Source organism: Schistocerca cancellata, chromosome 1 (genome assembly GCF_023864275.1).
Source record: "Schistocerca cancellata isolate TAMUIC-IGC-003103 chromosome 1, iqSchCanc2.1, whole genome shotgun sequence".
Lineage (NCBI taxonomy): Eukaryota > Metazoa > Arthropoda > Insecta > Orthoptera > Acrididae > Schistocerca > Schistocerca cancellata.
This window is the reverse complement of record NC_064626.1, coordinates 1184456088-1184479597: the sequence shown is the minus strand read 5'-3', so window position 1 is coordinate 1184479597 and position 23510 is coordinate 1184456088. Positions and strand designations below refer to the sequence as shown.

General features: G+C 43.0%; 1 protein-coding gene and 1 non-coding gene across 2 annotated transcripts in view; one reads left to right on the top strand and one right to left on the bottom strand.

Annotated features, from left to right (window-relative positions):
• LOC126141067 (glutamate receptor ionotropic, kainate 2) overlaps nt 1–23510 on the top strand; it is a 766326-nt gene that overhangs the window by 9438 nt on the left and 733378 nt on the right. The window lies entirely within an intron of this gene.
• Nucleotides 7054–7128, bottom strand: Trnas-aga (transfer RNA serine (anticodon AGA)). The gene has a single exon. It is a non-coding gene; the product is annotated as a tRNA-Ser (tRNA).

The window sequence follows — 23510 nt, the reverse complement described above, 5'->3', positions numbered from 1 at the left end:
GTCTATCTGCAATTGTGTTCCACTTCATACTCTCTATAAGATTCGTAACGCTCTCTCGATGGCTAAATGTACCAGTCACGAATCTTGCCACTCTTCTTTCTCAATCTTCAGACCCAAATTGTAAGGGTCCCATACAGACGAACAATATTCTATGACTGGACGAAATAAAGTATTGTAAGCAATTTCCTTTGTTGAAGGACTGCATCGCTTCAGAATTCTACCAATAAACCGCAATCTAGAGTTCGCCTTACCCGTTAATTGTGTAATCTGATCGTTCCATTATCATTTCGAATAGTCACACCCAGATACTTGACGGATTTTGTCGCTTCCAAAGCTGGGCATTTATATTGTACTCGCATATTAATGGGGATTTTCGCTTTGTTATACGCAGTAGGCTACACTTACTAATATTGAGAGATAACTGCCAGTCATTACACCACTCATTTATTTTCTGCAAATCCTCATTGATTTGTTCACAACTTTCCTGCGATACTACTTTCCTGTAGACTACAGTATCATGAGCAAACAGTCTAATGCCGCTGTCAATATCATGAACCAGATTGTTTATGTAAATCGTAAATAGCAGCGGACCTATTACGCTGTCCTGAAGGACACATGATGTTACGCATGTTTCCGTTGACGTCTCCCCATTCAGGACAATACTGCTCTCCGTTAGAAAACTTTCTATCCAACCGCGCACTTTCTGGAGCAAGCGACAGTGTGGAACTGAGTCTAACGCCTTTCGAAAGTCGAGGAATGTGGCATCAACCTGGGAGCCGGTATCTAGAGCCTGTTGTATATCATGCACAAAGAGGGCCAGCTGTGTCTCGCATGACCGCTGTTTCCTAAAACCGTGCTGGTTTCTGCAGATGGGCTTATCAGAATCTAGAAAGGTCATTATGTCTGAACACAAAACATGATCCATGGTTCTACAACAAATCGATGTCAGTGAAATTGGCCGGTAATTATGTGCATCCGATTTTCTACAGTTTATATAGATTGCTATGATCTGGGCTTTTCTCCAGTCCCGTGGAACTTTCCGCTGTTCCAATGATCTCTGATAGATGATGGATAAGAATGGTGCTATATTTGTAGCATAGTCAACATACAATCTTACGGGGATACCGTCTGGGCGAGATGCCTCCTTGGCATCTAAGGATCTTAACTGCTTTACAATCCCAGATACACTAACCACTATGTCAGTCATTCTTGGGTTTTTCCGATAATTGAAACGGGGAATGGTGCTGCAGTCCTCTACCGTAAACGAGTTTTTGAAATCTAGGTTTAGATGATGTTTGTCATCATCTGTTACATTACCCGTACTGTCAGCAAGAGAAGGTATTGAATTATTTGTAGCGTTCATATATTTCACCTATGACCAAAATTTTTTGGGGTTATTTTTAGAATCTGCAGATAATATATTGCTTTCAAATTCGTTAAAAGAATCTCTCATTGACCTTTTGACATTTGCTTTCACTTTGCTTAATTTCTGTTGGTCAGTGAGGCAGTGACTACGTTTAAAACGACTGTGCAAAATTCTCTGCTTTCTCAGCAACTTTCTATTATGTTTGTTGAACCACGGTGGGTCCTTTCCCTCCCGTATATGTATGCTAGGCACATATTTCTCGAACACGTGGTGGACAATACCTTTAAATTCCGACCAAAGATACTCATTATCTTTGTGTCCCGCGGTGAATGCTTGGATCTGACTGTATTCGTTAATGACTCTTTTATTTGCTTTCCCAAAAAAGAAAACTCTACGCTGATTCTTTAGTTTTTTTTTCTTTTTTTGCAACTTCCACTGGCATAGAAGTCACAGCGACATTATGGTCATATCGTCGCCGTTTTGAATGTGGCGCGTCAGGAATCCAGTCATATCAAGTCTCAACGGAGAAAAGTGGATCATGATTGACATCACAACCTCCCAATTACATTCGGCTGCTAATTCTATATTATTTTTTATATCCTACCTGACGTTGTACACTGATGGAAAGAACCTGAAGCACCCTTAAGGACGATGTTCGGTGGTGCCAGAGTGCATAGTGAGAGGTTTCAGTGTCAGCGACTCTTTGTCACGGTCATGAGCGGTCAAACGACGCTCTGGAGGCTTGCCTGTGCGTCCTTTGTTTTTGACTCTGGAGTCAGTAACTGTGCTGAGTTTGGAGGTTAACTGTGTGTGCAACATTCATTCTAGGATACCACCAAGCCACGCCGACGAGTACGTACCCCTGTCACGAACTCCAGCCATTTGAACAGGATCGCCTGTGTGAGGCTCTGCTGACGTATCGACCGGCTCCAGCACATGTTCGGTAGTGTGTTGCTGCTTTCAGCAGTGGTCTGTGGAAAGTTCCAGTATTTGTAGACCAACTTCTGTACGTACCCATAGTACAGAATCAAGTCAAGATCGACGCACTGCGGAAGCAGCGGTGACCGACTGAATATCATCCGGGGACGAAATTCTGGCACATGATACACCTGCCATGCCATCAAGGACCATTGGGAACAGTCTGAATGCAGTAGCGTTAAGGTCACGCGTGCCTCCGGCCAGGAGACCCCTGACACTACGACACTACCTAGAATGGCCACTCTGGTTGTAACCTCCCCCTCACTTATCGACCTAAATGACAGTGAAAAATTAAACCGCGTGTACCTAATGGAAATTTGGGAGAAAGCAATCGTCACCGAAGTTAAACTGTCGGTAAAGAGGGAGGAAAGGGTTACATCTAAATGAAAGGAAAAATGCAAATTAAACTGGTGGAAATTAATTTTGAAAAGGGGTAAAGTTAATAAAGAAAGTAAATGTGCGGCCGTTACGTTAACAATTAACTAGCGGTAATTAGATATTTGAGATTTAGAGGAAATTACGGTCGCCAGTCCTAAGGACAATTACTATAGTAACTGAAAAAGAAAGGTTATTGCACATATAATTAGCACTAGAAGTGTGGCAATTGAAGGTTGACACGTGTAGTGTGAAAACTGAAAGTTTGTCAGAAGTAATACATTTCGCTACACTCTGACTTAATTTAGCAAAAGAATTAATAAAACAGGAAAATCGAAAGTTAATTTAGTGACTGAAGTTAATAGTGAGCTTTCTTTCTGAAGCACATCGAAATTCAGCAAAATACAGTTAGTCTTGGACTACCTCAACATTCATTTCAAAAGCTACTTGAATCTACGCAATTTAGAAATAAGAGATTTAACTTTGAACTTGAACTAAATGATTCTGAAAAATTAACAATAATAAAATTTAGTACGTACCAAGCTGAGCTGCAGTCACAGGTAAGCTAAAATACGGTAACAAAACTCGCACTCTTAATTTGTGCTGTGTAATCTAAATATTGTAGCCAGCTATGAATACCTTAACTGAACTTTGAAATTAAAGCAGTGAAATCGAATGATTCTGGCGTTTGAATTTCAACGACACTCTGGTTCATTTCGGAAAAGGACGGGACCCTGCTTGGTAATGCAATTGGGACAATGAGCAACAAAGGTTCACGCTAAGTTGCTGTAATTATAGTTACGAAAATGGTACAGTTTGAAAAGCTGAGGTCTGCCATACAGTTCTAAAACTTTACGTGCTTCCAGTCTTCCTTGTTGGTTGATTGAAGGTTTGAAGCCGTCGATCGAGGAGGTGGCGACAGTCACTCATTGTCGGCCGTCGCTGTTGCAGAAGCTGGATGTTGGCGCGCCTTCTTCTCGACACGGTCACCAGGCGAAACGGGCTCTTGATGTGCGCCAGCTAATGCTTCCCGTCCGCGACACCGTGTCAGAAACTATCATCGCGAGTCGAGCGCAATTACATGCTGCCAAACCCCGAAAGTGCGGCAACTCGCGGGCGCGTCACACAACACACCTGCTCCACTCGCTACTCCAGCCAGACTCTCTCTCTGCCCGCGCTCCACGCGACAGAGTTAACAGTACCAAAGATCCTACACACTTTGATTCTTCACACGACCTATCGATGTAATCGTTCAATAGCTGTTTTCCCTAGGCAAGACCCAGCGTAAAAATACAAATAATATTTACGAAACAAACCAATTATACATCGACATAAATGCATAAATATATACATACAAATAGTAAAACAATTACAATATGTAAAGAGACAGAAATGTCACATCTTCAGGTGACAAATAAGGAAAAAAATTTGCAGTGCAATAGATGGAAATAGGAGGATATGCATTTCCGGCGTTACATGGTGTCGAGAAAGAATTGTCTACAGACTGCACTGTGCTCTGTCTCTTCAGTGATGAATGTTCCGTCTGGGTGCGAGTGATGGAGGTTCACGTCTGTGTTGCCTATTTCAGAGTGCATTCGCCCATGACACACCACAGGTCTCATTCCAGACCTCATGCTGTGTGTACGTACGCTGCGAAAGGGGGGAGGGGGGACTGGGTTACAACAAGCGGTCACTTTTGGTGTTTCTGCAGGGTAAAGTAACCAGTGCCCACTACATTGCACAAAGCTGTTACCTCGGCGCTACTACCATTTCTTCAACATGAATATGATGTCCTTATATAGTATGACAACGCACATCCACATAAGTCTGCTGCAATGCAACATTCTCCTTGTGGTGTACCATAGCTGAGACACCTGATGCCTCGCCAATTAAAAACGCATGGAACGTGATGAAACGGGAATTTACTCGTTCCACAAAATTCGTAACACAAATCTGTATAGGGTTCTTTTATTGTACTACCCGTTTCAGTTACAAATCACCATCTGTTAGTAAACTCGAACAAATACCGTTTGACGAAAATGGAAATAGAGGAGTGCAGCTATTGTCACGTTCAGTCTCAAAAATACGTTAGTGAGGTTGAGGTTAAAAAATAACACAACAGGGTATTAGAAACCGACATGACGAGCTGCATGAAACATGAATAAAACCGACAAACTGCATGGACGGATTCCTGACTGGAAATGGAGAAAAAAAGGTCTGACGAACATGTGTCTGGAAATGCATCGTTCCAACGGTAGATGGCGGTGACGAATGAAAGGTCCTTGTGTATTTCAGGCTGCGTGATTGACGCACCGTACTGTATGCGTCACAATTGTCCGGTATTCATGTCGGGAACAAGCCGAGATTGTGTTTGTGAACGGGCAAGCAAATGGAAACGGTCGAGTTGCAGTGCAGCTATGCCAGATCAAATACCCTCACCAAAGTACAAGCCCCAGGCAAGTGGCTCACCAACACGGCATAAGCCAAAGTACAGTCCAATGTATCCTGCATAACATCTACATCTACATCTACATGGTTACTCTGCAATCCACAATTAATTGTCTGGCAGAGGGTTCATCGAACCATTTTCATACTACTTCCGTTCCACTTACGAATGGCGCGTGGGAAAAAGGAACACCTAAATCTTTCCGTTCGAGCTCTGATCTCTCTTATTTTATTATGATGGTCATTTATCCCTACGTAGGTATTGTCGCATTTGGAAGAGAAAGTTGGTGAAATATCGTAAATAGATCTCGCCGCTAAGAAAACCGCCTTTGTTTCATTGACTGCCACCCCAACTCGTGTATCATTTCAGTGACACACTCACCCCTATTGCGCGGTAACACGAAACGAGCTGCCCGTCTTTGCACTTTCTCAATGTCCTCCTTCAATCCTACCGGGTAAGGATCCCATAACGCGCAGCAATGTTCTAGCAGAAGACGGACAAACGTAATGTAGGCTATCTCTTTAGTGGGTTTGTCACATCTTCTGAGTATTCTGCCAACAAAGAGCAATCTTTATTTCGCCTTCCCCACAATTTTATCTATGTAGTCTTTCCAATTTAGGTTGCTAGTAATTGTAATTCCTAGGTATTTAGTCGAAATGACAACCCTTAGGTTTGTGCGATTTATCGTGTAACTAAAATTTATCGGATTTCTTTTAATACCCATGTGGATGACGTCGCACGTTTCTTCGTTTAGTGCTAATTGCCAATTTTCGCACCATACAGATATTCTCTTTATATCATTTTGTAATTGGAACTGATCGTCTGATGATTTTACTAAATGGTAAATTACAGCGTCATCTACAAACAATCTAAGGGGCTGCTCAGATTATCACCTAGATCATTTATATAAATCAGGAACAGCAGAGGGCCTATGACACAACCTTGTGAAAAGCCAGATATCACTTCTGTTGTAATCGACAATTTACCGTCCATCACTACGAACTGTGACCTCTCTGAGAGGAAATCACTAATCCAGTCATACAACTGAGACAATACTCCATAGGCCCGCAATTTGATTAATAGTCGCTTGTGAGGAACAGTATAAAAAGTCCTCTGGAAATCTAGGAATATGGAATCGATATGAGATCCCTTGTCGACAGCACTCATTACTTCATGGGAATAAAGAGTTAGCTGTGTTGCACAAGAACGATGTTTTCTGAATCCGCGTTGGTTGTGTATCAATAAGTCATTTTCTTCAAGGTGATTCATGATGTTCGAGTACAGTACATTCTCCAAAATCCTACTGCAAATTGAGGTCAGTGATATGGGTCTGTAATTCAATGGGTTACTCCTATAACAACATATAACATAAGCATATAACAACTGCTACTATCCCTATCACTTGCAACGAGTGCGTCGTTATGCTGTACAATTTGCTGATGTGTAAACCCTTCAACAGCGTTTTCAAGACGCCAGTGACGCTATTCGGAGAGAGGCCGCAATGTGTGCGGCAATCCATGGCGTGAAGACTTAACGTGTGCTTTACATTCCATGGAGGCCACTTTGAATATCCGTTGTGACGCGAATGCGATGCGTCGCTGTACTGTGTTCCGGGATGATCGTCTGTCGTTGCTTACCATCCGTTGCTTGACACATGTTCATGGGACGTTTTTAACTCCATTTCCAATTAGCAATCTGTCCCTGCAGTTTGTCGGTTTTGTTAACGTTCACCCTCTATAGGTGCTGTATAAAAAAGTCAGCTGCACAATACTACACGTTACTACGTTGTTGGTCGAAGCTACTGCACTATTTTGAGTATCCAGAATGATATTTTCACTCTGCAGCGGAGTGTGCGCTGCTATGAAACTTCCTGACAGATTAAAACTGTGTGCCCGACCGAGACTCGAACTCGGGACCTTTGCCTTTCTCGGGCAAGTGCTCTACCAACTGAGCTACCGAAGCACAACTCACGCCCGGTATTCACAGCTTCACTTCTGCCAGTACCTCGTCTCCTACCTTCCAAGATTCGCAGGAGAGCTTCTGTAAAGTTTGGAAGGTAGGAGACGAGGTACTGGCAGAAGTAAAGCTGTGAATACCGGGCATGAGTCGTGTTTCGGTCGCTCAGTTGGTAGAGCACTTGCCCGCGAAAGGCAAAGGTCCCGAGTTCGAATCTCGGTCGGGCACACAGTTTTAATCTGCCAGGAAGTTTCATATTTTGAGTATGCTGATTTGTTATTTGTGTACATGTTTTTTGATGGGGATGTCTGCGCTGATTGTAGGGAATACGATTTTCTAATAGCAGTGTATAAGATTAAAACGTGTTTGCTCATAGAAAAAGTACCACCACAGCTGTATCTTGAGAATGTCTTTATTTTCTCACACGACTAGTTTTGGTAGCACATTACCGCCATCTTCGGACCCCACCACTGCCAAAAGAGTATTAGAATTCATTGACGCATTTCTTGAGGAATCCTTGTTATTAATACACGTGGGCTTTCCTTATGAATCTCTCCTCGACTCATGTTTTCACTAAACTGCGCGAAGTTGGTGCAGTGTATACCACTCCTTCTTCACTGAAACATGGGCACTAACAGGGTGCGCACGAGGACGCTATTCCGTTTGGTAAAAAGTAGAAGGCCACCAACAAGCACACGCAGAACTTGCGCGTACGTGAATACGGCGGTGTTCTCCAATGTCAGTCCTGAGTGGTCTCTTTAACATTGCTGAGTCGGCCATAGGACCGCATTGATTGCCACTGCAGGGGCAGTTTTTGTACACAGGCTTTCCTCTGTATTGTTATACGGTACGAATGCCTTGGAAATTGACATAGGTGTCCGAAACTAGTCACCATCAAGATACAATAGATACTACTCCTTAATATGGCTTATGTCGAAACTACAACCATTTGTCTCAATTATAAAACTAGATTAGTACCTGTTTTGCACTTCCTGAATGCTGCGAATTCGTAGATCCTTCTGTTGGGTATAAAAATGGTACCTAGCCGAAGGGCTATCCAAAACACTTGACCGTACCTTTCCATCACCAGTAGTACCCGAGGTATGAACCACAGAAAAATCCCACTTTTATGCGCGACATTTTCGAACAGTTTGGTAGAGCATCATGTCGCATGCGTACCGATAATTCTCATTCTGCAGATTGAAGCATATTTTCAGAGATCTCTATAGTAATACCCTTGTGATTGGTGGTTAAAGGTCTTCGCTGACGAATGAGGGAACAATGACAATTTCTGACCAACCATACACGTTTAACTTCCCGTTGCTGTTCCATTACAGTTTCAAAAGGGGACGACAGATTTCCAGCTCTACACTGGCTTAATCTACCAGTAAGTATTTGTTCCATCTCTTACCATATACCTTCGCCGTCGAGGGGTTTAAGATTTAACCTCTTTTCCTTCCTGAAATACTTTTGCATTTTTAGAACGGAGTATCTTCAGCATCATATCTGATGATTGAAATCGGCCATCATTCACCGCTGGAATATGAACTGCAGTTTAAACTCGTTCCCTGCGTTTTTATACGGTGCACCGACGTCATATTTATTTTGTGGGAACCACCACGATTGGTGTATATAGCAAAACAATTTTTATTTTCAGGCACAGTAACAAACATATTTTTATACTATTTGTTTCAGCAGCGGCCTTATTAAGATCCATGCACTGTTGCCGTTCATAAGGTACGGTAATATAGAAAAATATAAACTTTTTATGTTAGGAACTGAAAATAAGTTTAAAATTTGCTACTACCAGTTCAGTTGCGACACGGAGTGCAAAGTAAACTGGTAACACAAATTGACATCCGGCACCTGTACAACAAAAAGAGTGCACGTTTGCATGCTTGCATTCAACATTCTGGCAGTTACACAGGCTATTAGTATACCAGCATTCCGCATTTGCAATGACTTGTCTCGCCTTTACATTAAGCTGTGATCCTGAAGTATTAGTCATATAAATGTGTTAGCTGGACAAACGTCTTCCCAAATTTTCTTACTCTACATTCATTATTTTTGGGTTTAGTGATTTTTTTCCCGTCCATCTCTCTCTCTCTCTCTCTCTCTCTCTCTTTCTCTCTCTGTGTGTGTGTGTGTGTGTGTGTGTGTGTGTGTGTGTGTGTGTGTGTGTGTGCGTGTGTGTGTGTGTTTGTGTGTGTGCGCGCGTGCATGCGTGTGTGTGTGTGTGTGTGTGTGTGTGTGTGTGTGTGTGAAGTGTAAATTGAGACCCGATAATGTGCTGTTGCCGTTTTCGTTGGAAACCTGTTGATTTATAACTTTCTCTCTACGGTAATTGTTCCGTTGCATTGAAGCGGGATTCTGAATAGCCCCTGAGGCAACCTGTTGTTGCCCAGTGTCTGCCTGTAATTACACCGTCGCTCGCCACAACAGAATCCGCAGTACAAAGATTGTCCCAGTTTACCGCATTCTAGCTGGCGGAGCGAATCCCTGCCAGCCATACGAAATGAGGACGTATTCGCCCGACTGACCTCTTTAACCATTCCCATGTTAACCTTAAATCTGCGGCAAACTCACTTCATGTAAGCGTTGAGCAGAGAGAAAATATGACTGGCATGTTTGTAGTTCTTTGTAAGTGACTATACGTAATCTCGACATTTAGTTTAAACATTAATAGAACGTGGAATTTTAGAAGAAATTGTAGGTTGCTACAGGATTCGTTTTATTGTTCGATGTATTCCCAAAACAGTCTGAAGTAGGTCTCATCGGAATAGCCAAACTTACTTCCAAATGCTTCCACGTGCAAATAATCTGCACGTTTAGTGAAAGAATCGTGTAACTGAACACCGTTGTTTCACTTCACGACTGATTCATAAACTTGGGAGCAGAGGTAAAAATGTTTTGTTGTACATGGTTCTGTGTTCATGAATAAGTATATTCACCGAACTGGTAGTTGTTTATCATTTGTCAAGCTTAATATTTAATAGACTATAAGTGTACACATCACTTACCGATTATACGGCGCCGGCCGCGGTGGTCTAGCGGTTCTAGGCGCTCAGTCCGGATCCGCGCGACTGCTACGGTCGCAGGTTCGAATCCTGCCTCGGGCATGGATGTGTGTGATGTCCTTAGGTTAGTTAGGTTTAAGTAGTTCTAAGTTCTAGGGGACTGATGACCACAGGTGTTAAGTCCCATAGTGCTCAGAGCCATTTGAACCATTTTTGATTATACGGCTGTGTTTCATTCTCTGAAGGGGCCAAAGGTAGCAAAATGGTGGACGAAAATAATTATCCATATCGGCGATGGAAAACGACGTAGACCTAGTATGTTAACAATAGAGTGCTTACCTACGTAAATGCAAATGACTGTTCCTTCATTAGGGTCCGTAGATAACCAGATCATTACTCCTGACAACTGATATCCATTCAATCGATTCTCCCACAAAATGAGCTCATACCTCGATACGCATACATATTAAATGATACTAATTACAGGCTTTACGTGAATCCGTATTTCAAAGTTTATCTACAGATACTCGTGTGCACTGGAACACACTGGTATCTGCAGTCAAGTCAGTTTTCATTCCTGCAAGCTTTCTCTCAAACGAGAGCAAACGAACTGATTTCAGAAAAGTGTGTAACCTTTTTAATTAGTGACAGTCTTTATATACTATCATACCACAGCTGGAAATTACAATATTTGCTCCACTGCCTTCCCATTACAGTGATAAATTTCATTCGCTAATCATAGCAACGTCACATTCATTGATTCCGTGACGCGTTTCACATTAAATTAGCTTTAGTCGTGTCCCAGAACACGAGTATCTGTACAAATGTCATTCCGTATTTCAGTACTTCAGCTGTGTCATAATCTGTTGCGTAACGTTAGAATCGTTACACTGATAGATCATTTTAAGAAAAAATCTTTTGTTTTGTCTCTTCAAACGCCTTTGTAACTTTTACTTTTTCATTGAGCCTCTTCAAATTCCTCATTTCAGAATCCGATAATTTGCTGCCAGAAGACTAGGAGACACTCTGTCTTCCACCCCCTTTTTCCTTCTGAAAATATTCATGTACGTAATAAACGTACAGAAACAGTAACATAACAAGGAAGTTTCAAGCCACGCTTTACAATCCCGAGAATGCATATAGCAGAACCCTACTTTTCAATGTGGCAATTTCTGAATCATAAATTAATAATACGATACTGAGATGATAATCAGAGTCTGGCATCTTGGAAAAATGCAATGTGCTACCATACCGAGTGGTATCCAAATAAAATCGAAGATTAAAAAGTCAAGAAAGTGAGTAAAATTTCAACTTAGATTACGTGTAGCCTAATTTTGTACTATACAAAACGTCATTTTAAATTTCACTCTCTTTTGAGTGATTGCTCGTAATGTTATACCACTGCTGGGAAAACGTCAAGTGAAGTACGCGTGGCGCGTTTCCAAAAATTCACTGAGAACTCATCCTAGAAGTGTATCGACTTCATTCTACAGTCAAAAGTTGATAAGCCGCTAAAAAATTCGCTCTCACTTACCACTCAGCTAGAAGGTAGGCACGATTAAATTGAATGTAGTGGTAGGTCCCATACGTTCCTGGTAACATTAGGAAAAGTGTCTGCACCAGAAAAGAAATACGAATTCTAACTTCACGCAATATTCGAACACCCCTTTTCATTTGTGTCACTTCACATGAATGACCTGAAGCTACTAGTCACTAAAGTTAACTTTGAGCGCGATGGTAACTTCGGTAGCCATTACCCACATTAAACTTGGCATGATGTCGGAAACTTTGGAGTTTCGCCACTCGTCATCCTAGGTTAACCTTCCTTGCGTTTCTGTCTTGCTGCTTTCTACTTACCGTCGATTATCGTCTTATTTCGGAACACTGAAAACTACATGTGCAAAATGGGATAACTGAAAAAAAAAATGATGACCAACGCGGGAATTGCTGATGTGATTCTCTCCTTGTATATAGTTTATATTTCAAAAGACACACGTAATTAACATTTGTGTACGGATTTCAGTAATGTTGCACGTTGTAGTCAAGGTGCCATGCCTCAATTCGAAGATTGATGACAGTATAGTAAAGCAACAATAATTTTAAATTCCGAAAGGAGCTTAATCAACAATGCGTTGATTTACTGAATCGTGAAAGAAATTACGTTTTCGTTGCTAAAGGAAGTCTGTAAACAGAGTAAATCATAGAAAACACAGATCCAGATGATAGAAGGAATACGACATTCACTCACCCAGCTATTTGTCCAACGCCTTAAGCTGTATACTATCATACACGGCACGGATCCACTCTGAATGCATCAACGTATATAGGATTGCTGCTTGGATTCCAGAAACGATCATGCTCTATAACAATTTTAGATGGTTGTATGTATTTAAATATATCCTTTCACTAAAGCCTAGTGAACATCAACAGCTGTGTACACACCAATGATATACAAAACATTCATGGTTAAGTAGACGATATAGTTTACAGTCAAAAATTTTTACCGTAGTTCCCATTGATACTTTTCAATTTTATCGAATCCTTCAACACTTACTCAGATTTATGACAGGTTCTGATGCTCCATCACTTAGTAATTCAATTTCTTTGGTAGTTACGATCTATAACTTTATAATACACAAACACACAGGCAAATTTGCAATTATCCATATATATGTCACTGTGGTTTAAGAGCTAGGCATTACAGTTTACAATTGCGCCCGGTAGTCATAATTCGGTAGACTCAGTTGTTATTATGTCGCACCACAACCCTCTTCCACGATATCAACTGATGGGAAAAATTGTCTTAAACGGTGGATATACTTGTCGGCACGTAAAACGTCGGGCACTGGCATTAATTGTTGATGGAGACGGAACGACAGATTACCTTTGCGATAAGTGGAAGCATACATATTATGGCATACATATCATGGACTGACATGTGCGCTTACGGACGCTATAAATCACAGTTTAGAAATAGACCAGCGTTTTAACTTGGTTATAGAACGCTTTGGTATGTGTGAAGCCATACGACAGAGAGAAATACACCTAAATGCAACGTAAAGTATGTTACCAATGCCTACGTCCATTGAGTTTTAAGCTAGGCAACGCTCCAAGATTGTAGCAAAGACAGAATTAGAAGACGAGATACACAACTTATTGCCTACTAGACCTCGCAGATACCCTCTAAACTGTCCAGCTGCACCCTGATAGGACACTTTACAAGTGAAATGCCGGTCGGAGTGGCCGAGCGGTTCTAGGCGCTACAGTCTGCAACCGCGCGACCGCTACGGTCGCAGGTTCGAATACTGCCTCGGGCATGGATGTGTGTGATGTCCTTAGGTTAGTTAGGTTTAAGTAGTTCTAAGTTCTAGGGGACTGATGACCTCAGATGTGAAGTCCCATAGTGCTCAGAGCCATTTGAACAAGCGAAATATAGTGCCCATCTGCAACGTCGCTCGTTGGCTGTTCATGTCATTGAAGTTTCGAGAAGCAGTAACTGGAGATAACCGGCAACCGCAAGTGATTTGTCAATTTATATCACATGCTGAAGTCATAGTTTCGTCTCTAGGGATGGCCAACAAAATATATGACGTAAATTGCTACAGACGTTTCCTCGAACCATTATCTAACAGATCTGTTAAATATCCGAGTGAAGCTGAATACGGTACACCAGAATTTTCACATTTCGAAAGGCTGTACAACAATTTTGCCTGGGGTTGATCTTGCCTATACTATGTGTGGTCTCAATTTCTAAACTACTACCATAGCCCTCAAGGTGATGGAGGGAAATGACTGCAAAATGCAAGGAAACAATTCCGATAGTATTAAATATCATAATGATCGCCATAATGCATGACTGCTTGCTTTTCGTTATTACTGACCTTTGTACCGATCTCATAAACTGCCTTTAGTAACTGCGTCTTAGAGATTTTTTTCATCATTTTATCTTCAATCCTCAGCTGTGGTAAGTTACCCAAGACTTCATGCCAGAGATCTGCAAAAAGGACGTGCTCCATCGGGACTTCCTTCCATTGCCACAGCGTTGTCTCGAAAGTGTTCGGGCACGGCAGTTACAGATTTTTTGGGGCACGGGACCAAACAGCGAGGTCATTGGTCCCATCGGATTAGGGAAGGATGGGGAAGGAAGTCGGCCACGGCCTTTCAAAGGAACCATCCCAGCATTTGCCTGAAGTGATTTAGGGAAATCACGGAAAAACATTTAAAAGAAATTCGCAGCTTTTCACACCACAGCACACGTCTACAGCCATCTAATGTCCAGTTCCGGTGTAGTTTGGTCAATCGAAGACGTGCAGCTTTGTATGCTGCCGGGAGTAACTGGCCTTTGCGATGTAACCGGCTCCGAAAGCCCGTAACATGCGGTTTTTGTCGCCGTCTTCACTTTAAAACTGATTTAGATAGACCTGCATTCAGAGACGGAAACAATTCTTTCTAGTTTGAAAACGACTGCCACCGAAGAAGACGAAGTGAATATTTCGGAATTCGAATCTAGAACAGTTGCCAACATGAGTAACTTATTAAATGGTTCAAATGGCTCTGAGCACTATGGGACTTAAATTCTGAGGTCATCAGTCCCCTAGAAGCTAGAACTACTTAAACCTGACTAACCTAAGGACATCACACACATCCAGGCCCGAGGCAAGATTCGAACCTGCGACCGTACGGGTCACGCGGCTCCAGACTGTAGCGCCTAGAACCGCTCAGCCACCTCGGCCGGCAACTTATTAAATATTCTCGGAGTGGCGAAGCAGCTTAATCGCTTAATGAAGGCAAGCCTTCCGTTGCAATTAGGTTCCTTTCGAAGTATGCTGACACAATAGCTCCACACATAGCAGTCATATACATCCACTCGCTTGACGAAAGATCCGTATCAAAAGAGTGGAAAGTTGCAGGGATCACGCCAATATTCAGGAAAGGAATTGGCGGTAATCCGCTGAATTATAGAGTCACTTCACTGGCGTCGATTTGCAGCAGGATTTTGGAACATATACTGTCATCGATCATTATGAATTACCTGGTAGTCAACGATCTGTTGACATATCGAGTGGATTTAGGATACAGCGTCCTTGTGAATCACAACTAACTCTTTATTCTCATGAAGTAATGAATGTTATCGACAGAGGATCTCCGATTGATTCCATACTTCTAGATTTGCAGAAGGCTTTTGACAGTGTTGCTCACACACGACTTCTGATCAAATTGCTTACCTGTGGACTATCTTCCCAGTTGTCCGACTGGATAAGTGAGTTTCTGTCAGAAAGGTCACAGCTCGTAGTGACAGACGGAAAGTCATCGGATGAAAGAGAAGTGATAGCGAGCGTTCCGAAGGAAGTATTACAGGCCGTCTGCTTTTCATAATGTATATAAACTATTTACGAGATAAACCGAACAGCCCTTTTAGATTGTTCGCAGACGATGCCGTCATTTACCGTCTAATAAAGTTGTCGCAAGATAAAAACCGATTGGAAAATTATCTAAACATGATGGTATGGTGCGAAAAGCGGCAGTTAAGGGGAAATAGTGTTCGGTCATCCACATGAGTACTAAAATAAATCCGTTAAATTTCGGTTGGGTGATAAATTACACAAATTTAAAAGCTGTCAATACAAGTAAATAACTCGGGATTACGATTAACAGTAAATGAAATTGGAACGACCACATTGGTAAAGTTTTGGGGAAGGCGAACAAAAAACTAAGATTTATTGGCGGAACACTGAAAAGGTGGAACAAATCGTCTGAAGAGACTGCCTACACTAAGCTTGACCGTACCATCGTGGAGTACTGATGCGAGGTATGCGATCAGTACCAGACACAACTAACGGGGGAAACTTAGAAAGTTCGAAGAAGGGCAGGTTTTTTTGTATTATCGACAAATAGGGGAGAGAGTGTTACAGATATGATACTCGGGATGGATGTCAATCATTAAAACAAAGGGAATTTGCTTTCCGATGAGACTTTATCACGAAATTTCAGACATGCTCCTCCGAATACGAAAATATTTTGTTGAAGGCGGATCATCGCAACAAAATAAGAGAAATCAAAGTTCGCACGGAAAGATTTAAGTGTTCCTTTCTCCTGCACGCTGTTCGAAAGTGGAACAATAGAGAAACAGTCTGAAGGTAGTTCGATGAACCATCTGCCAGGCACTTAATTGTGAATTGCAGAGTAGTCATGTAACTGTAGACAAGGTGTTATTCTTGTCTCAAGTCCCTTTCGGCTAGGGTCTTATTACGAACATTGTCCTAACGCCATGTTACGTGACTGTGAGTGGAACACCAGTCCGTGTAAACATGTGGGATACTCTTCGTTGATAAACCAATATATTTGGCAGCTTCTATCATAGTGCGGTCTCGTCTTTTTTTTTTTTCTTTCCTTTGAGTCGTTAGCCTTCTGACTTGTTTGATGCAGTCCGCCACGATTTCCTCTCCTGTGTCCCACTTTTCATCTCAAAGCAGCACTTGCCACCTACGTCCTCAATTATTTGTTTATATGTATCCCAATCTCCGTCTTCCTCTACAGTTTTTATCCTCTACATCTCCCTCTGGTACCGTGGAAGTTACTCACTGATGCCTTACAGATGTCTTGTCGTCCTATCCCTTCTTTTTGCCAGTGTTATCCATATTCCCCTTTCGCGCCGATTCTGCGGAGAACCTCCTCATTCGTTATCTTATCAGCCCATCTGTTTTTGAACAACCTTCTGTAGTAGTACATCTCAAATGCTTCTATCTTCCCGTTTTCCCAGAATCCATGTCTCACTGCTAATCAATGCTCTGCTCCAAACATACATTCTCAGAAATTTCGCCAAGAAACTGAGACCTATGTTTGATACTAGTAGACTTCTCTTGGTCAGGAGTACCCTTTTAGGAAATGCTAATCTGCTTTTCATGTTCTCCTTGCTCCGTTCATGGTAGGTTATTTTGCTACGTACCAGAATTCCTTAACCATTTATGAATTCCTTAACCATTTCTGATGTTAAATTTCTCATTTTCTCATTTCTGCAACTTCTCATTACTTTCGTCTTTCTTCGATTTACTCTCAGTCCACAGATTCCATTCGATCGCTCCTGTAATTCCCCGTCACATTCCTTTAGTATAGCAAGGTCAACAGCGAATCTAAATACTGATATCCTTCCACCTTAAATTTTATTCCCACTCTTGAACCTCTTTTTCCGTCAGTGCTAGACTGAGTCACAGGGGAGGAAGACTACATCCGTGTATTACTCCCGTTTTAATCATGGTACATCGTTCCTGGACTTCCACTCGTACTGTATCCTCTTGGCTCTTCTACATATTGTAAACTACCGGTCTTTCCCTATAACTTATCTCTATGTTTCTCAGCATTTTGAATATCTTGTACCGTTTGACATGTCGAACGCTTTTTCGAGGTCGACAAATCCTACGAACGTGTCTTTATTTCACTACAGTCGTACTTCTACTATCAACCGCAACGCTGGAGCTGCTTCCCTAAATCCAAACTGATCATCTTCTAACAGATCCTAAATTTTCTTTTCCATTGTTGTAGACGTTATTCTTGTCAGCAGCTTGGATGCAAGAGATATTAAGCAGACTGTGCTATAAATCTCGCACTTACCGGCTCTTTCAATCTTGGGAATTGCGTAGATGACATTTTTCCGAATGTATGATGGTATGTCGTTAGTCTCACATATTTTACTCGCCGACATGGTTAGTTGTTTTGTTACCACTTCCCCCAATGATTTCAGAAATTTCGATGGAATGTTATCTATTCCTGCAGCCTCATTTAATTTTAAGTCTTCGGAAGGTCTTGTAAATTCTGATTCTAATGCGTGATCCCCTATTTCCTCCCTACTGACTCCTGTTTCTCCTCCTATCACGTCTCGCGATAAAACTCCTCCTCCTCATAAAGGCCAACATTATACTCTTTCCATCTATCCGCTCTCCTCTGCATTAAACAGTGTAATTGCTATTGTACTCTTAATGTTAAAGCCGTTGCTTTTAATTTCGTTGAAGTTTATTTGGATTTTCTATATGTCGAGTCAGTCCTTTCAACAACCTTTTCGTTTTCAATTTCTTCACATGTTACATGTAGCCATTTCGTTTTAGATTCCTTGCTCTTATTATTTATTTCGTTCGTAAGTGACTTATATTTCAGTGTCCTTGAAATTTCGTCATCATTTTTGTACTTTCTTCTTTTGTCGATCAGCTGAAGTTTTATTTCTGTTCCTTCAACATACATTTTTAACCTCCAACTTCTGTGACTGCCCTTTTTAGAGGTACATTCCTCTTCAATGAACTGCCTGCTGAGCTATTCACTGTCGCAGTATCTACAGCCTCGTAGGACTTCAAACGTATCTCTTCATTCCTTAGTACTTCTGTATACCACTTCTTTGCGCAGTGATTACTCGTGAGTTGTCTCTTCAGCTAAGGCCTACTCTTCATGATAGGCACGTCCGAAGACGATTGCTCATTTTTTACATTATGTCACGCCTCCAAGTCCGGGCACAACTACTCAGCACTTACCAACAAGGACGGGTGCCAGTTTTCGAGGGTCTATGACCATCTGGTACCAGTTCCAGAAGACCTACAGCGCTTCAATGTGATCAGTATGTTTCTTTAACGCAGTGATTCAAATTTTGCGTGGTGAGGTTACGATTCTGTTCCCGAAATTTTTTGACAATTTTCCCTGCTGACGACATCATAACGCAAAAGCCTATAAATTTTCAGCAGTGTGACTGTGAAAGTAAGAATTTTGTGTAATCACTCCGTCTTTCTGGCTGTGCAGTCGTCCCTTACAATTCTACTTCACGTTAATCTGTAATGAAGTGAACATACGTCGCAACAATAAGAATCTGCAGAATGAACCACTTACGGGCGGTGCATCTGCTCCCCGCTTGCATAGGAATCAGCAGTGCCAACCGACTTTCTGCCTCGTTCTATTTGGGACCTGTCCAATTTCACAGAAATAATTTGCACTCGTACTCATTTTGCGCAATGTAATTACAGCGAGCACATACTGCAACGGTTAATGCGGTGTCGCTTTGGGAACATTTCCGCAGCGCTATGATTCACTTCCGTGTTATCAAAAGTGGACGGGCCAGCAGCCGAATATAACCGAGTACGCTATCCGCCTCATCGGTACGTGGGAGTTTTCAATCCTGCAGCTCATTTATCAAGAGGGGTAGTCTCTGACACGATCAAAATAAATTGCTGGCTATTTGTGCAGATGCCCTTACACGCATTTAATATTTATGTCATTCACAGTCGTTAAAGTTTGACTGCTTAAAGCGGCTGTGTAAACAACAGCAATGATCATATTGAGAGGAAAGGCAAGAGTTATCGAAGACACTTAATGTAAAGTATCTCTCTTCTTTTTGATATTATCAATTTCTAAACGAAGGCCTGTTCCATACGTTTTCCACTTGCTTTACTCCTGTGCAAGCACGAATCACTATGTACCAACAACCCCTAGATAACACCGAATCACCTCTTCTGGGCTCTTCCAATACCTCTGTACAAGGTGGCAATCAGTCAAGGAATGTCTCAGGGAATTGGTTTCAAAGTTTTAATTCAAAGTCCCCAGTCAACCCTCCAGAAGTTTCCTCCCAGAGTAGGTTCGGGAGTATCTACGTAAACCAAGCCGCCTGCCTTTCAGAACCGAGGCTATTCTGTCGGATTAATGTGCTGAAGGCGAATTCAAGCCATCGGCCTAGGCAGTTGGTATCATGGGATGCGGTCACGTGTGTGGACGCTGAAGCGATCTAGAGACAAGAAGAAAGTCGCTTCTCTCTGTTGTGATATCTAGACCTTGACTGTAACAGACTTCTTTCTTAGGTGGCAGAGTCTCTAGTTATGCGCTCCACGACTGGCCACCAGCAGAACTCAACATGAACCGCCATATCTCTCGCTACCTACCCCGGTAGTATGTTCAATCTCCTAGACTGACTTGTACGTAGCAACTTTCTACCCTAAGCGCGCCTCATGTGTACTGAAATATATGCTCTTTATTTGACCTAATTTCTTCCTCTCATTTAACATCAGTCCTATAGGCAAACTTCCAAATCCTGACCGCTCGACTAACTGTACATCACTCTGGTATCGAAAAGGACGCTAATCCACTATCCAAATTGCTTTATTTGCTGTTGTGCTTCCTCGCTACGAGCGTAGCCGAATGTCGATTCAGCCTTGCGGCTCTCTCCAAGACATCTCTTTCTTGTGCCCTTCTGATGACCTCGTTCATCATCCTGTTCCCCACGCTCAAGCTCAGAACCCCTCCCCAGTACTCATTTTGTAGAAAGTCATAATCACTTGCAACAGTCGTCGAAAGGAGAGATTCACCACATAAAAAAGGCAAAATGACGTACGGTGCAATTGAAAGCTAAGGCGTCAATACAAATAGAGATCAGAGGAGATAGGCGGAAAGCGTACATTTTCGTTGGCGATGGGACGTCTGGGATTGGGGGGGGGGGTAGAGGGGGTTCTATCATATCTGTGGACATGATAGAACAAATAGGTGACAATTTGGAAGACAAAAGGAATCCAGTACTAAAGTAGGAATATAAACGAGCTTTGAAATACTTGTGATCGAACACTGTAGAAGTAATACAAAACATTTCTTCGAAATTTCAGAAATCATTGGTCAAAGTCTTAACTGAACTTTAGTATGTAGAATTTAGAGAGTAGAGACATACCAGCAGACTTTCTGCAGAATATGATCCACAGATATGAAAGGCAATTCAATGATATAGCTATCGCAAAATCAGTTTCACAGCTGATAGGTCCATGTTGGTGACACTACACATAATAATGGAAAATAAAATTTATAATCTGTGAACTAACAGTTACTTTCGTGTTAGTAAATTTAAAAGCAGCGTAGATGCAATGAAACAAGACGCAAGGAAAAAAAGGGTCACCTTCAGAGGATTTGCTCGTTCTCGACAACTTCAACACGTCTGCAGTTCTTACAAAACAAAGTGTAAGCTGCGAGAATCGACTGAAAACACATGGATGTGCCTCAGGGGTGGAATTAAAAGCATCTCGGTGGAAAGATTCACTAATGGCAATCCTCAGTGGAAATGAGCTGTTGAGTGGAATGAAGCGTCTAATGAGGCCAGAATACTGGCTGAGACCAAAGATACATTAAGTCTATCAGGACTTATTCGTAATGCTGGCATCACTTGATCATGGCTGGACGTGAGACTGCATTATGTCCATACGTCACCAGAATCGGTGTGCAACTTAGACGTTATGCACACAAGAATATTACTGTCCTGCATACTTTAACTCTGGAGTACGTTTTCAGTGGCCGCGCCATATCACTCAAGCAGAGTGGTGCACGTGCTGTCCCTATGCGAGAAGAACTGTCCCTAAAGCAGCCCGGAAAATGTGCTCTCATCTGGCAAACAGCCACTCTTGTTGCGTAATGGTCTTAGCGTGGGATGGCATGTGTGGTTTACCTTCTGAAGACGCTACGTATTATATACACTCCTGGAAATGGAAAAAAGAACACATTGACACCGGTGTGTCAGACCCACCATACTTGCTCCGGACACTGCGAGAGGGCTGTACAAGCAATGATCACACGCACGGCACAGCGGACACACCAGGAACCGCGGTGTTGGCCGTCGAATGGCGCTAGCTGCGCAGCATTTGTGCACCGCCGCCGTCAGTGTCAGCCAGTTTGCCGTGGCATACGGAGCTCCATCGCAGTCTTTAACACTGGTAGCATGCCGCGACAGCGTGGACGTGAACCGTATGTGCAGTTGACGGACTTCGAGCGAGGGCGTATAGTGGGCATGCGGGAGGTCGGGTGGACGTACCGCCGAATTGCTCAACACGTGGGGCGTGAGGTCTCCACAGTACATCGATGTTGTCGCCAGTGGTCGGCGGAAGGTGCACGTGCCCGTCGACCTGGGACCGGACCGCAGCGACGCACGGATGCACGCCAAGACCGTAGGATCCTATGCAGTGCCGTAGGGGACCGCACCGCCACTTCCCAGCAAATTAGGGTCACTGTTGCTCCTGGGGTATCGGCGACGACCATTCGCAACCGTCTCCATGAAGCTGGGCTACGGTCCCGCACACCGTTAGGCCGTCTTCCGCTCACGCCGCAACATCGTGCAGCCCGCCTCCAGTGGAGTCGCGACAGGCGTGAATGGAGGGACGAATGGAGACGTGTCGTCTTCAGCGATGAGAGTCGCTTCTGCCTTGGTGCCAATGATGGTCGTATGCGTGTTTGGCGCCGTGCAGGTGAGCGCCACAATCAGGACTGCATACGACCGAGGCACACAGGGCCAACACCCGGCATCATGGTGTGGGGAGCGATCTCCTACACTGGCCGTACACCACTGGTGATCGTCGAGGGGACACTGAATAGTGCACGGTACATCCAAACCGCCATCGAACCCATCGTTCTACCATTCCTAGACCGGCAAGGGAACTTGCTGTTCCAACAGGACAATGCACGTCCGCATGTATCCCGTGCCACCCAACGTGCTATAGAAGGTGTAAGTCAACTACCCTGGCCAGCAAGATCTCCGGATCTGTCCCCCATTGAGCATGTTTGGGACTGGATGAAGCGTCGTCTCACGCGGTCTGCACGTCCAGCACGAACGCTGGCCCAACTGAGGCGCCAGGTGGAAATGGCATGGCAAGCCGTTCCACAGGACTACATCCAGAATCTCTACGACCGTCTCCATGGGAGAATAGCAGCTTGCATTGCTGCGAAAGGTGGATATACACTGTACTAGTGCCGACATCGTGCATGCTCTGTGGCCTGTGTCTATGTGCCTGTGGTTCTGTCAGTGTGATCATGTGATGTATCTGACCCCAGGAATGTGTCAATAAAGTTTCCCCTTCCTGGGACAATGAATTCACGGTGTTCTTATTTCAATTTCCAGGAGTGTATTATATATTATAGTTTTTACTCTGATGCGCCAAAAAACTTGGTACAGGCATGCGTATTCAAATACAGAGATATTTAAACAGGTAGAATACGGCGCAGCGGTCAGTAAAGTCTATATAAGACAACAAGTGTCTGGCGTAGTTGTTAGATCGGTTACTCCTGCTATAATAGCAGGTTGTCAAGATTTAACTGAGTCTGAACGCGGTGTTATAGTCTGCGCACAAACGATGGGACACACATCTCCGAGGTAGCGATGAGATGGGGATTTTCCCGTACGACAATTTCACAAGTGTACCGTGAATATCAGGAATCCGGTAAAACATCAAATCTCCGACATCGCTGAGGCCGGAAAAAGATCCTGCAAGAACGGGACCAATGACGACTGAAGAGAATCGTTCCACGTGACAGAAGTGCAACCCTTCCGGAAATTGTTTGCAGATTTCAGTGCTGGACCACCAACAAGTGTCAGTGTGCG